General features: G+C 36.7%; 1 protein-coding gene across 1 annotated transcript in view; it reads left to right on the top strand.

Moving 5' to 3' along the window:
* Nucleotides 1-13,071, top strand: part of SUGCT (succinyl-CoA:glutarate-CoA transferase) — a 347,781-nt gene that overhangs the window by 278,924 nt on the left and 55,786 nt on the right. The window lies entirely within an intron of this gene.

Below are 13,071 nucleotides of genomic sequence, written 5' to 3'. Positions count from 1 at the left end.
GTGATGTACTTAAATTTAACCCAGGTTGGATCAAGTCTCACGAAACTGCTGCAAGCCTAAGACAGTTCCTTTTTTTTAAAATGTTTTTATTTTATTTTATTAGATGACACCTCTACATTTTGTACAGCTTGATTTCTAATTGTCTGCTTAAATAGCACTAGGCAGAACGAAAGGTCTCATACAAAGACAATATTCAAAGTAGTGCTTATGGCTTGACATGAGAGATTTCTTCTGGCAAATGTTAATTGCTGTGCAACCTGCTTCAAATAAACTCAGATACAGTGAAGTGTTGCAAACTGATGGTATTATGAAGGCCCTGAAATGCTTCAGTACGTAGACATGTACAAATTGCATTTCCAATTACATTGAACATCTGCTTAGATTTAAGTGTTTGGAAAAAACACTCTTCTGTCATGAGAAATTACTGTCAATTCTGCTTTTAATGCTATCAAATCCCAGTATTAACTGAGGTATTATTATGTAACAGGTATCGCTGTTGAGGTAGAAGAAACCCTCAACACAAATGTGAGGAGTTTAAGTTGGGTGTAACTTCCACAATAGGTCAGAACATTTGAGGATGTTTTTTCTGCCCCCTTGGTCCCTCATAGCTTCTATAACACCTGTTTCAGCAACTATGTGCTCTAATCAACTGATCTGTAAAAGGTGTGAAGCTGTTTTTCTGGAGAGCATGTGAGAGTTTCTGTCTCTGTATAGAACACTGTAAACTCTCCAGATTTCTGGTAACGATTGTGTTGGGAACAGACATGAAAAAAGGATGTCGTAAGGGACTGATAGGGTTTATGTTCAGCATGTAGTTGCCTGAATATCAGTTTTCAGGCATAATGTTCGTGGTAATTCCACATGGAATTGCTGATCCTTCAGCTTGTTGAGTCTTAGCCCTGGTACCTACTTTCTGAGGTGCCTTCGCTGGGAACCTGTCAGGGCAAAACAAAGTTCAGGCTTGTTATATGCCAGCTCTGACCACAAATGGGAACATAATGTGGAAGATTAGTGCAGAAATGCAAATTTAATGCTTTATCAGGTTCTCTGTGGTTTTAGGAGTATATCTAGAACTTTCCAATTTTCTAACATTTCTGTGGCTTAAGGGAATGAACAGTGCTTTCCTAAGATTCATTTCCATTGAGTAGCTGGTGTATATTTTCCAACTGACTGAGATTTCATTATGGGAACATTAATAAAAAGTGTGGTATAATAGCCGGTGACATTACTGCAGGCTATTGGTAAATCTGTGCATTAGCGCTCAAAACTGCGATATTTCTGTTGTGTTTTACAAATTTAGGTCCTGTGTTTTCATTGTTAAGGTTAATGGCATAGAATCATTAACTTCAAAGCAAGAGAAGTCTGGAAGCACTGCAAAGTTCATAGGAGGCATTGTATTTAAACCCTGTATTGGTTTTTGCTCACAGTTGTATGTATAGTATTCAAATATTAATTGCTTTTTACATTAACTTCTCACAGAGCATCTAACGCATGTTATTGACTAAGTAATTGTGAAATGTAGTATTTTCAAAACTATGCTTTGTTTTGTTTTATTTTTTAATGAGGATAGTTTCTGAAAGAAATCACCTCTTTCGTGTGTACAGTCATAGCTCTGAAATACCTGCCTGGCTTTAGTTTCTTTTTGCCTTACTGCAACTTGGAGAGAAATTTTATGGTTGGGTAATAAAACTATGAAATTAACTGTTAATAATGGAAAAGTAGATAAAAATAGTTAAGTAGTGAACTGCTGGAAAGGAGTGGAAGATACTGATACGAAGTGGGAACTTATTTTCCACTTGAATATGCTTCTCCATACACGTCTTGCAAGTAGCACTCTTGAATCCCAGTTCCTTGGTGTACGCATAGTTAGGAGTTCTCTATCTTAAATGCTTTTGTTACAAAGGGCAATGTTAATGGGGCTGAGTATAAATCAGGAAAGATCTTCGTGTACCAGAGTTCCTGTTGATGAAAGTTGCTTTGACTGCCCAGGACTAAAGCACTGAGGAAGGAAATCCCAACACACAAATGATACAGCATCTATACTGTTTACCAGTGTAGTCTGCCTGCGTTTCTCCACAGCGCTCCTTTGACTTAAGTCAAAATGCTGTAGTTCAAACCACAGTCACAGTTCCTTTTCTAAAGGGCTACAAAGGTCAGTGTGAGAGTATGCAGGAATAAACCGCTTATAAGGAGAGGCGTAGTGAATCTCTGCCTGCAGCCGGCTGAGGGTCTGCAGGGAGATGCTCCCATCTGGATGTACTTTACAATACAAAGCAGGTGCCAATGTTAAGTGGCATTCCTCTGTGGATGAGCAAGTTTTGCAGTCCTGGGAAGGGGTAATACTCTGATCTGACAGACTAGCTCTAACAAAACAATGAATGATGTATAAATAAACCGCAACACTTACATGGCAGGTGAAAGATGGATGGAGTACTTAAAAGAAGGCTCTTGGGAACTCAGTGTGGCGTGCAAGATTGGAAAACCTATACTAATTATGTACTTTGTACTGGGAGAAACAGGTGAGGTCCCCAAGGACTGTCAGAAACCAAGTGATATATTAGCATGATGGTACAATGCTGCTGTTAGTGATTCCTTTGCTTTCTATTAGCCCAGCAGTACGTTCATGAATATCTGAGGCTTCCTGACTAGTGAGATTTCTTTTCCTTCTATAAATGTATTCTTGCCATAACAGGCATGCCTATCTGAGAAAGCACATGATTTCTATAACAGAACTATTAGAAGTGTTCTTACTATTCAGTATTGTTAAAGATTGCACATTTTGAAATAACAGTTCTTCTATGTGTTGGACAAATACCTCAGTACATTTTTCAATCCAGAGTTGCAACTGCGTGTGACTTACTCCTATACCACATGACAAAAAGGTACTTCTTAAAAATCTCAGTTGTACAAAGCACCACAGAAACCATCAGAATTTTCTCTTCATTGCCAGCTCCATAGGCAAGTCTGGATATGATACCTGGATATAATCAACATACGAAATATCTACAGAACTGTTAAGACAACAATGGCAGTGGACAGGTTCTAAGTGTTTCCTCCCCATCATTCTCCCACTTATGGTACACAGTGCTTGAAAGTGTGGCGTCCCAGCTTATTACTACTGTAGGAATAGATGTACATTCTTTTGCATTTACAAGTCAGTTTCCACAGAGGAAAACATCTGGAAACTCATTTTGTTTTTGTTTAATATGAGAGATAAGTCACAATGAAATAAAATAAAATGAAATCCTTTCCCGTGACTTTCTTGATACCAAAATAATAGAACCCGTGTACAATCCAGGACACTTCATTTTTACATTCACTTACATTTTAAAAAATTATTTGTAATTAGGTTTGTCCATGCTTTTTGATCAGAGAAACTGCGAACATAATATTTAAATGCTGAATATAGTATTTGTAATAATCTAAAGTGTGAAAGATATTATCAGAAAACATTTGTAACACCATTGCTAGCAGTAAATTACTGGCAATTCTGAGTGAAAGAAGCAAAACTGGTCAGTATTTCAGCCTGTTGCAGTAATAACATCAATCTGTTTCTATAGAGCCTTCCAGGTGATCAGTGTGGAGTTACAAATGTTACACATGAAAGGTCTGCCGCAGCTGGAGACGGGTGCTTTGATCCCAGAGCCAGTGCTTTGAATACAGCCACACCCCATCTTGCTATCTGGATGAGCCAGGTCTCGTATCCAAACAGCAGTACAGCCAACCATCTTTGCTTAAATATTTTTGTAAATTTGGGATTTACACATGCAAACCCACCAAAAATGTGGTTTTACAGTCCCATTTCAGTTCTCAGGAAAAAAACACACCTTAAAAGTACGTGCATTTTTTAATCAATAAGGACAAATTCTCTCCTCTGCCATGTTTCCATCCTGATGATGGTGCAAGAGGTCGTCAGGGAGCTCTATTTGGGCACCTGAGGGAAGGGGCCTGATTTCTGAGCACCCAGAAAGCCCCCAGAGGTCAGGATCAGGTCTGCAACTTTGAAAATCAGAGAATTTATGCAGACTTGTGTCCTTGCATTTTTATGTATTTTGGCCTGAGTTATAAATCTTTGTTCTCTTAATCTCCCTGCTATTCATTATAAATATTAATTAAACCATGTGCTAATAAACCCCTCTGAAGTTCTTGCTTCTCCACAAGAGTTAAAAAACTGATTCTTTACTGGAATATGATCTGCTATTAGAATAAAAGTACCTTCTTTTACTCTCATTATTTTCCAATACATCTGATGAAGACATTTGAGATTTATATAGACGTATTTAGCAGCTGTCTCGTATTTACATAGACTGTGAGGTATAAATTGAATTCAGTACTTTTTCTCAAGAATAAGTATGTGTTTGACTATTAGACAATGGCAAAGGTGTTTCTGTTCTATCACAAATGGTTTTCATTGTTTAATATTTTTTTGATTATTTAATGTCTCTTTCTTTTGGGCGTTATACTGTGGCTGATTTAGCAGGAAGGACGTTTTCATTTTTATTTTGTAGCAGTAAGTGCGAAGGGAAGTAAAACATTAATATGAGAACTACTGTAAGTATCAGGGTCATATCTTCAGTTATTGGATATGAAAGATGATTTAGGAAATTGAATTAGTAGAAACATTAATTGCCTGGTTCATGTTGGCCACAAAACAATTTGTTGAATAGATTCTCAGAGAGGAAAGAGGGTGAGGCCAGAACTTGAAGAACAGACTTTCACAGGGTGCCTGAGAGGAGCTCACTGTGGTGGATATATTCTGTGCCAGTATTATGAACTACTAAAAGAATCCTGGAAAGTTATCGAGGAAACATGGTGAAGTTTTATCATCTTTATGCTCAATTCTGAACTGCTTTTAGTCTATGTGCAGGTTTCATAATTTAAGAGTTTTGATATTTCAGTTAATGGATGACAAGAAGTAGGATTTCCATGGGGATACTTACACAGAGCTTTGGAGGAGGAAGAACCTCTGTGGAAGGGGTTGTCTAGAATCATAGTAAAAATCGATTGCTGGTATAGGAAATTAATGAGTGTGGTTACTCGTACAGGAGTTGAGGAAAAGCTGACAAATGAGGGCTCCCACTGTTTAAAGACATCTGCTAATGAAGTCAGTCATACAAAAGGTGTAAGGGACAAGAATGAAATGTACAGCAAAACTGAAGGAGGGACAACTGAGAAATTCTGGAAAGCTAATACAGTGTCAAACTCAAGAGTTAAATAAAAAATGATGTGGCCAACTCCCTGCTTCCCCAAATGCATACAAAACCTATACATATCTGTATACCAACACAAGATGTGTAAGAGAAAAAATAGGTGACTTGAAATTCTTGGCAAAGAAAGAGCATCTAGACATAGTAGCCATTACAGAAGAATGTTGGAATGACAAAAATCAATGTGAGTGTGTAATACCTGGCTATAAACTGAACAGGAAGGACAGATTAGGTCATAGAGCTGGGGGAGCAGTATTAGGGCTATACTGTTGAGCCTTCTGATCAGGAAACGGATATTGAGTCCAAAACGTTGAAGGACATCAAAGAATCAGCTAAGCCTAATGAGGCAGTAATAATGGGTGACTTCAACTACCTTCAGCTGGTCAAATGTCACAGTGGGACAGAGCATAAGGGAAGCAATTTCTCATCACTCCGAGTGATTGCCTTCTTGGAACATTTAGTTCTAGAGCACGCAAGCAGAATGGCAATTCTTGACTTAAGTGATGTTCAGGAATGCAGGTAAGAAACTCTGAAGTCCTGTATCAGAGTGGGCCTTTTTGGGTTAAAGTCATGGCCACTCTAAAACTTAAATTCAATATTGAAGAGCCAATAGCTAGTTTGTAGAACCACTGTTAGATTGGAGGATGTAAAAAAGATACCAAATAAAAAGTAAGGAAATTAAATCCTAAGAATCAATATGGAATCCAGTTGAGGTGTTCTGTAGTAGAACAAGAGACACAGCAGCCAAGTAGAAAAGCAAGAAGTATTTGAATATGTTTACCTGGATCAGGATTTTTTTGAACGAAAGATACATGCTTCAGGCATCAAAACCCTATCCCTAGGGATGTCAGTAAAAAGTAATATTGTCTACAGCATGTGTGTAAAACGCTGTGAAGCTGTGGCGTAAGAAGGACTTTGTCAAAGCCATCACCTCACACCCACAAAGAAAAGAAAAAGTTTACCAGAGCAAACAATCTGTAAGACACAGACCTAGCAGAAAGCAGAAATGGAGAATACGGACATTCCAGTGCTCCGTGGTATTCTTTTGTTGTATTCATTTAGTATCACAGATGTGGTGATAGGGACATAGGGGACTATAACTTAGTCACAGCATTTAGTGTGTGAGAATAAGGGACTGAGAGTAAACAGGTAAATTAACAAGCAACCAGAAACAAAAAAAAGCCCCCAGATTTCACTCACTCAAAAATTTGTAAAGAACGTTGCTTTTGTTTAAATTATGTACTGTTCTGGAATGAAATGGTGAGATACTTCAAATATGAGAGGTAGATGCAGGTAAAGTGGAGACAGATGTGATTCACCAATATAATACTTACATGCCTCACATGGTAGAGAGATGATATTACCATCTCCAGGTGAGCCCTGATGTTAGAAGATGTGTTTGGAAAGAATAATAATAAAGGTATTAGGGATAAAAGACAACTTTCATTTTAAAAAAGGGGGAAGAGGGAACATGCTGATATGCAAAACATTCTGCTGCTTAACATCATTCTAGAAATACAAGACCAAGCGGAACCAGGCATCAGAGAGGGATACATTTAATATCCTTTTCAAATTTCAAATGAGTTAACATCTTTTTGTTTGGAAAGAGGTGCTTTTAGGGTGTGGGATGTGATTCCAATATGGCATTGTGTTCACAACACGTGCTGTTACTTCTTATGGGGGTGATTATGGCCATAGCTCTATGTTCAGCATGTACAGGAAAACCAGTATTATTATTTTCTTCTGGTTTGGAGGCACTAGTAGTAATTACATTTACCAACAGCCAGCTATCTTGTGACTACAAAAATAAGGAGGAAATGGTTACATCATTTCCTTCGTGGCCCTGAAAATCCTTTTTACTAAACTCTAGATGAAAATGTGAGACACTGGTATCTGTACTAACGCATAATTTGAATGCATGGCTCTACATTAAACAGAACTTTTTAAACTTGGGGGTGAGGGGACTGACAACATGTTTGATATGTTTCTGATTCCAGCATCTCCTTCAATGGGGATTTGACAGCTGATTGTATCTTAGGTAGTACCTGGAATGGATTTGAAACCTTGCTGGCAGTTCAAAGAGAAACCGCATTGTCGTGGGTGTTTGGTTACTTGCATAAGCAGTTACGTTACAGTTGAAATGAACTAACATGATACTAAATGAACCTTATGTTAATTGCAGAATTTGCCAGATGTTTACTAGGTGGCCAAAAACCCCCTTATCCACGAGAAAAAAGGGAGAAACTATGTTTCTGATTCTCCTACCTGCCATTTGTGCTGCTGCATCAATAATACAATAAAGTATTTTACTTCTTTAGCATGTAAGAGAGTCATTCATTTTTGCGGGATGCGAGGAAGATAATGCTTGTTAATAATAATATTAATGATGAATTTCTGTTTCACAATTTTTGCTACTTTGCCATATAATCTTTTTATCAAAGGAACCCTTTTGTATATATATTGTTATTGTATTTATCAGTTAAGGGACCCATCATCAAGCATTAGATATTCTTACAAGTTGTGGAGTGTCCAAGAAAAAGCAGATTTCTTTACATCATCCTGAAGCCATATCCTGCATGGTGATGGTTTTTCTAGCTGTTTTTCAGATAGGTAAATAGGTGCTATTAGACTGGAGGATGTAAAAACTCTTTAGGCAAAAGATACCAAATAAAAAGTAAGGAAATTAAATCCTAAGAATCAATATGGAATCCAGTTGAGGTGTTCTGTAGTAGAACAAGAGACACAGCAGCCAAGTAGAAAAGCAAGAAGTACTTGAATATGGTTACCTGGATCAGGATTTTTTTGAATGAAAGATATATGCTTCAGGCATCAAAACCCTATCCCTAGGGATGTCAGTAAAAAGTAATATTGTCTACAGCACTTGTGTAAAACGCTGTGAAGCTGTGGCGTAAGAAGGACTTTGTCAAAGCCATCACCTCACACCCACAAAGAAAAGGTTTACCAGAGCAAATAATCTGTAAGACACAGACCTTACAATCTGTAAGTCCCAAAGAAAGCCACCATATGTCTGATAGTCTGTACATGTTACTACCTTAAGGAGCAGTACAGTCATAGATAAATGAGGGTTTCACCTTTCTCCTTGAAGGATCTGTGAAACTTGAAAAAGAATCTTGCACCGCTGTATGTACCATATGATCTTGTAAAGAATGAGTCTTAAGTCCCAGGTGGTCAAAGATAAAGCCCCTATTTGAATCTAGATTTTCAGCCTTGCAAGTCTTTTACAGGAAGATGAAATTTAAAATTGTTTCTGCAGCCATATTGTATTTTTATATCATGATTATATTTCTTTTGAAGTTCATTTTATTTTCATGTTCTTCCTTATATGTCACTTAGCTTTTAAGCGAGAGTCAAAAGAGACTCATACTGAAAGAAAAATTACAATATTGAACTGAACATGCCCACTGGTAATATAAATATTAACACAGAAATGTAGTATCAGTTGAATAATTGTTTTGAACAAGGTGAGAATACAAGAAATAACTAGAATTACTATTTGATCCTCCTTGTGAAAGCAGATAGCTAAGGGATTTTAAATCTGCCTGTTATAAAAATTGTAGCCACTTCTTAACTTGTGGTTATTAACAATATTAGGGAAAAGAGCAAAATTAATCATTGAAGTTATTATATCTGAATTACTGTGAGCTTTATAGCAGCTGATGTAAGTATCCTCCATAGTTTTTCTCATGACAAGCTAAGAGGAAATGATGAAACAACTGAGACTATATATGATGAACTATATTAAATTACCCTTGGTTTGCATTGCACAAGTAAAACATTAAGATCTTTGCTTAAAAGATTCTATGTGGACTTCCTTGCATATAGTATTGGGAAAATAATAATGAAGTTATTTTTTAATTAAATTCTTTTATTCTCTGAGGTTAGACAACACAATCATATGAATTGTTCTATTTGCCGTAGTTTGAATAAAGTCAGTAATAACCTACACTGGCTAAATAAATTTAAAATATACTGAGTTCTGTTGTTTTTATCCGTGACCAAACAATATTTTCTTTTTGTAACATGGGCAAATCTGATACTGTCTCCATACAAAAGGACATAAGAAGGACACGGACCTGTTAGAGCAGGTCCAGAGGAGGGCCACGAAGATGATGAGAGAGCTGGAGCACCTCTCCTATGAAGACAGGCTGAGAGAGTTGGGGCTGTTCAGCCTGGAGAAGAGAAGGCCGCAGGGAGACCTTATAGCAGCCTTCCAGTACCTGAAGGTGGCCTACAGGAAAGCGGGAGAGGGACTTTTTACAAGGGCATGTAGTGACAGGATGAGGGGGAATGGTTTTAAACTGAAAGAGGGTAGATTTAGTAAGATATTAGAAAGAAATTCTTTCCTGTGAGGGTAGTGAGACACTGGCCCAGGTTACCCAGAGAAGCTGTGGCTGCCCCCTTTCTGGCAGTGTTTAAGGCCAGGTTGGATGGGGCCTTGAGCAACCTGATCTAGTGGAAAGGTGTCCCTGCCTGTGGCAGGGGGGTTGGAACTAGATGATCTTTAAGGTCCCTTCCAACCCAAGACATTTTATAATTCTATGATTCTATACAATAAATAATCCCAAAGTAGAATTGTAGCAACTAATAATAATTACATATACTCTGCATTGTGTATAAAATAGTTTTTCAAATTCAGTCTGCAAGAAAACACAATTTTTTTTTAAAATGATTATGTAGCAAAAATTGATGCAGGAAGTGTTATAACAAATGGCACAAATCAGAGCAACCCTATCTTCTATTGACTTCAGTAGAATGCAGAGATTTTTTTACTATTTCATGTTGTGTAATTTTTTTCTTTCTTGCAAACAGGAGAGACTTTTCCTTTACAGTTTTAACTGTCAGAAGGAAAGGCATAAAGCTGCATGAACAGGAAAAATAAATGCTACATGGACATGTCACAAATAACAGCAGGGCACTGCTAGTAATATTGTTAAGATAAGATTACAAAATGGTGACATCAGTTTTTCTTTTCATTAACCAGTAGGCAGACAAGAGAGGTTCCTTCTTTAGTCTACAAGATGACTGTATTTGGAATAAAATTAAATGGCATGAAAAGTTTATTACTGAAAAAAAAATTTATGACTGTGCTTCTGATTCCCTTACAATGATCTCATTATAATCAGTGTTAAGATGCCACTGAAACTTTAATTTGATTCACAAAATCTCAAATGGTAACATATAATATAGTAACAGAATACTTCTAGCCTGGCAAGTAGTCATATGGAAAAAAAATTAAAAATGGATCTACTGATGGCCATCATCTTGTACATGATCCTTCTGATTCGTCAGTTCTTTATGCTGAGCTAAGGTGAATACAAAGGGGACAGAGGACTCTACCACATCAGAGGATCGTGACCATTTGAGTGGTACAAGACAGTGGAGTGGAGGAGAAGGTCTTCAAGTTCTGTCTCTTACTTTGTCCTCAGACTTTCCTTGTCTTTGATGATAATGGGCATGAAGATTGCATTCTCCCAAAGGCTAGGATGCAGTAGGATGCAGTAATCTTATATGTTTCCTTCATAGTTTTTAGAATGCACATGAGAAGGGGTCAGTGAAGTTGTTTTTTCAATTTCTTTTGGGGAATCCTAATAGTGGAACACATGAAACAGGAAATTACACGGTTCTTTTAAACAGTGTTGCTGATGTGGGAAAAAAAAACAGTCTTTCACCAGATTCATTGCTTGGGGGTTGTTTTCTTCAAAAGAAAAGATGGAACTGAGTATACCAATATAGCCTTAATAACAGTAGAAAATAAGAGTAATAAGAGTAATGACAATTGCAGTGTTTTCGAGAAAGTAATGTATCTGAGAGGGAAAATCAACACTGTACTTATGAAAATGGAAAGGAAGCTTGACTGCATCTTATGCAATTCTTTTAAAAGGGAATAGAGGTGAAGACTGGTGATCCTCAAAGATACTGCAGGTTTTTCCTAGTTCGTTCTATAAAGAAAAGGAAGATGGAATTTTAGTCTAACAAAAAGAAAATCTTTTAAAAGTAATGTAAGTCTGCCTTATCAAAATAAGACTTTGGAGACACAAAACACAGGAAGGCATGAATTTTGTGGAGCCCTGAGTAGCTGCTAAAGAATTTGTGTGTTTTTCTTTAACCAAATGGTGCTACTTTTAGATACATCCTTTAATTTGCTATCTAAAGAAGTGCTTGTGCACCTGAGTGTGATGGTGTTTTGAAGTTCAAATAAGTGTGTTTTCTTGTATTTAGGTCACAAATAATCAATCAAATGCATAAAGAAAGCCTATGTAAGTAAGTTACGGAGAAAGGAGGCCAAACTTTCAATACTGTTTGATTAAGGGCATAACTGGAAAGATTCTAAATATGAGTTAAAACAAGCAATTATATTTTCCAGTTCTGTCATTTGGAAAAAAATTCTGAATGTCTCACTTGAATGTCTACCAAAATTGGCATTAACCTTCTGAAAGAGAAATAGAACTAATGATTTGGTCCAGCGCCAAACAATTAGGCCAGTGAACAGACATTCTTCCACCAGCATCTATTATCGGAAATATCTGGATTTCTAAATGTCAGCTAAATAGGCTCACCCCACAAGCTGAGAGAAAGCTGACCTGACCTTTTGACACCACCTGTTCAGAAATGGGAATTTCTTAAGCATGCTATTCTACACAGATAAAAGGTTCACAAAATTCGACCTGGAAAGAATGGCTAAAGGAATTAGTTTTGTTTAGTCTAGAAACGAGCAGACTGAGGGAGGATGTGATTACAATCTTCCAGTATGTAAAAGAATGTTATAAGGATGCTAGTGATTGGTTTTCTGTGTCCAGTTGGGGAAAAAACAAGAATAAAGATGTTTAATACAAAGCAAAGATATTTAGATTATGTATTAGGAGAAAATTTCTAACAATAAAAATAGAGAATATGGTGCAGACTACATAAGAAAATTGTCATCTTGTTAACTGGAAATTTTCAAGGATAATTAGACCAACACCTGTCATTAATAGTCAAGGTTGCTAGTGTTGTTCACCATGCAGGGTGAATAGGTAGATGTATTACACGATCGCTTAACAGTCTTGCCCATCTTTCATTTCTATAGTTGATATATTTGGCAAGGCACTCATTTCAGATTTGTTATTACGTTAGATATGAAAATAATTGGTTAATCAGAGGGGTTTTGTTTGTAGAGGATACTTCAATAACAAAATAAATAATTTTTAAGAATTCTGATTATGTGATTAAGATAACAGTGTTAGAAGGATGGCAATATAAGTAAGGAAATTATAAAGATTACTTATTGGCTTTAGATGCAGAATTCTATTAACAACAGCAGTGAGTTTGCTATTATGAATTTCTTTCTCTCTGTTACTTGATAATTTTGGTATCATACATTGTTTTCTGGTTGAGGTTAATAACAAGGAACCGGAAATTGTGATGAATAGTCATTCCATACAGATATACATGGAGCTGAAGTGTGGCGTACCCATTCAAAAGAACAGAAATAACATCAAAATTATGGCATTTCCTGATTGTAAGAACTACTAAGACAGCATTTCATAGTGTCCTGGTTTGGCCTGGTTTGTGATTGATCATGAGCCCAAAAGCAACTGAGTAACAGTGAAAAAAACCACTAGACCATAAGATGTGTATAGGCCTTCAATACATATTGCAGATTCAAAGTGAAAGGGGGTGAAGGTTTTAATTCTCATTCCATGTTGGTACTAGTTCTCTGTTGGTGGTTGAAAGCATGACATGCTTGCAGCTCAATTTCTTATGTTTGATGTTGGATATAAGAGCTTAAAGGTATATTAGACTTGTAAAGTCTTAGTGAAGCATTTATTTAGATGCAAAAAAAGAGAGTAGTATCAAACATCAA

This window comes from Nyctibius grandis, chromosome 7, assembly GCF_013368605.1.
Source record: "Nyctibius grandis isolate bNycGra1 chromosome 7, bNycGra1.pri, whole genome shotgun sequence".
NCBI lineage: Eukaryota > Metazoa > Chordata > Aves > Nyctibiiformes > Nyctibiidae > Nyctibius > Nyctibius grandis.
The sequence above is the reverse complement of the archived record's forward strand: the minus strand, read 5'-3'. Positions and strand labels throughout refer to the sequence as shown.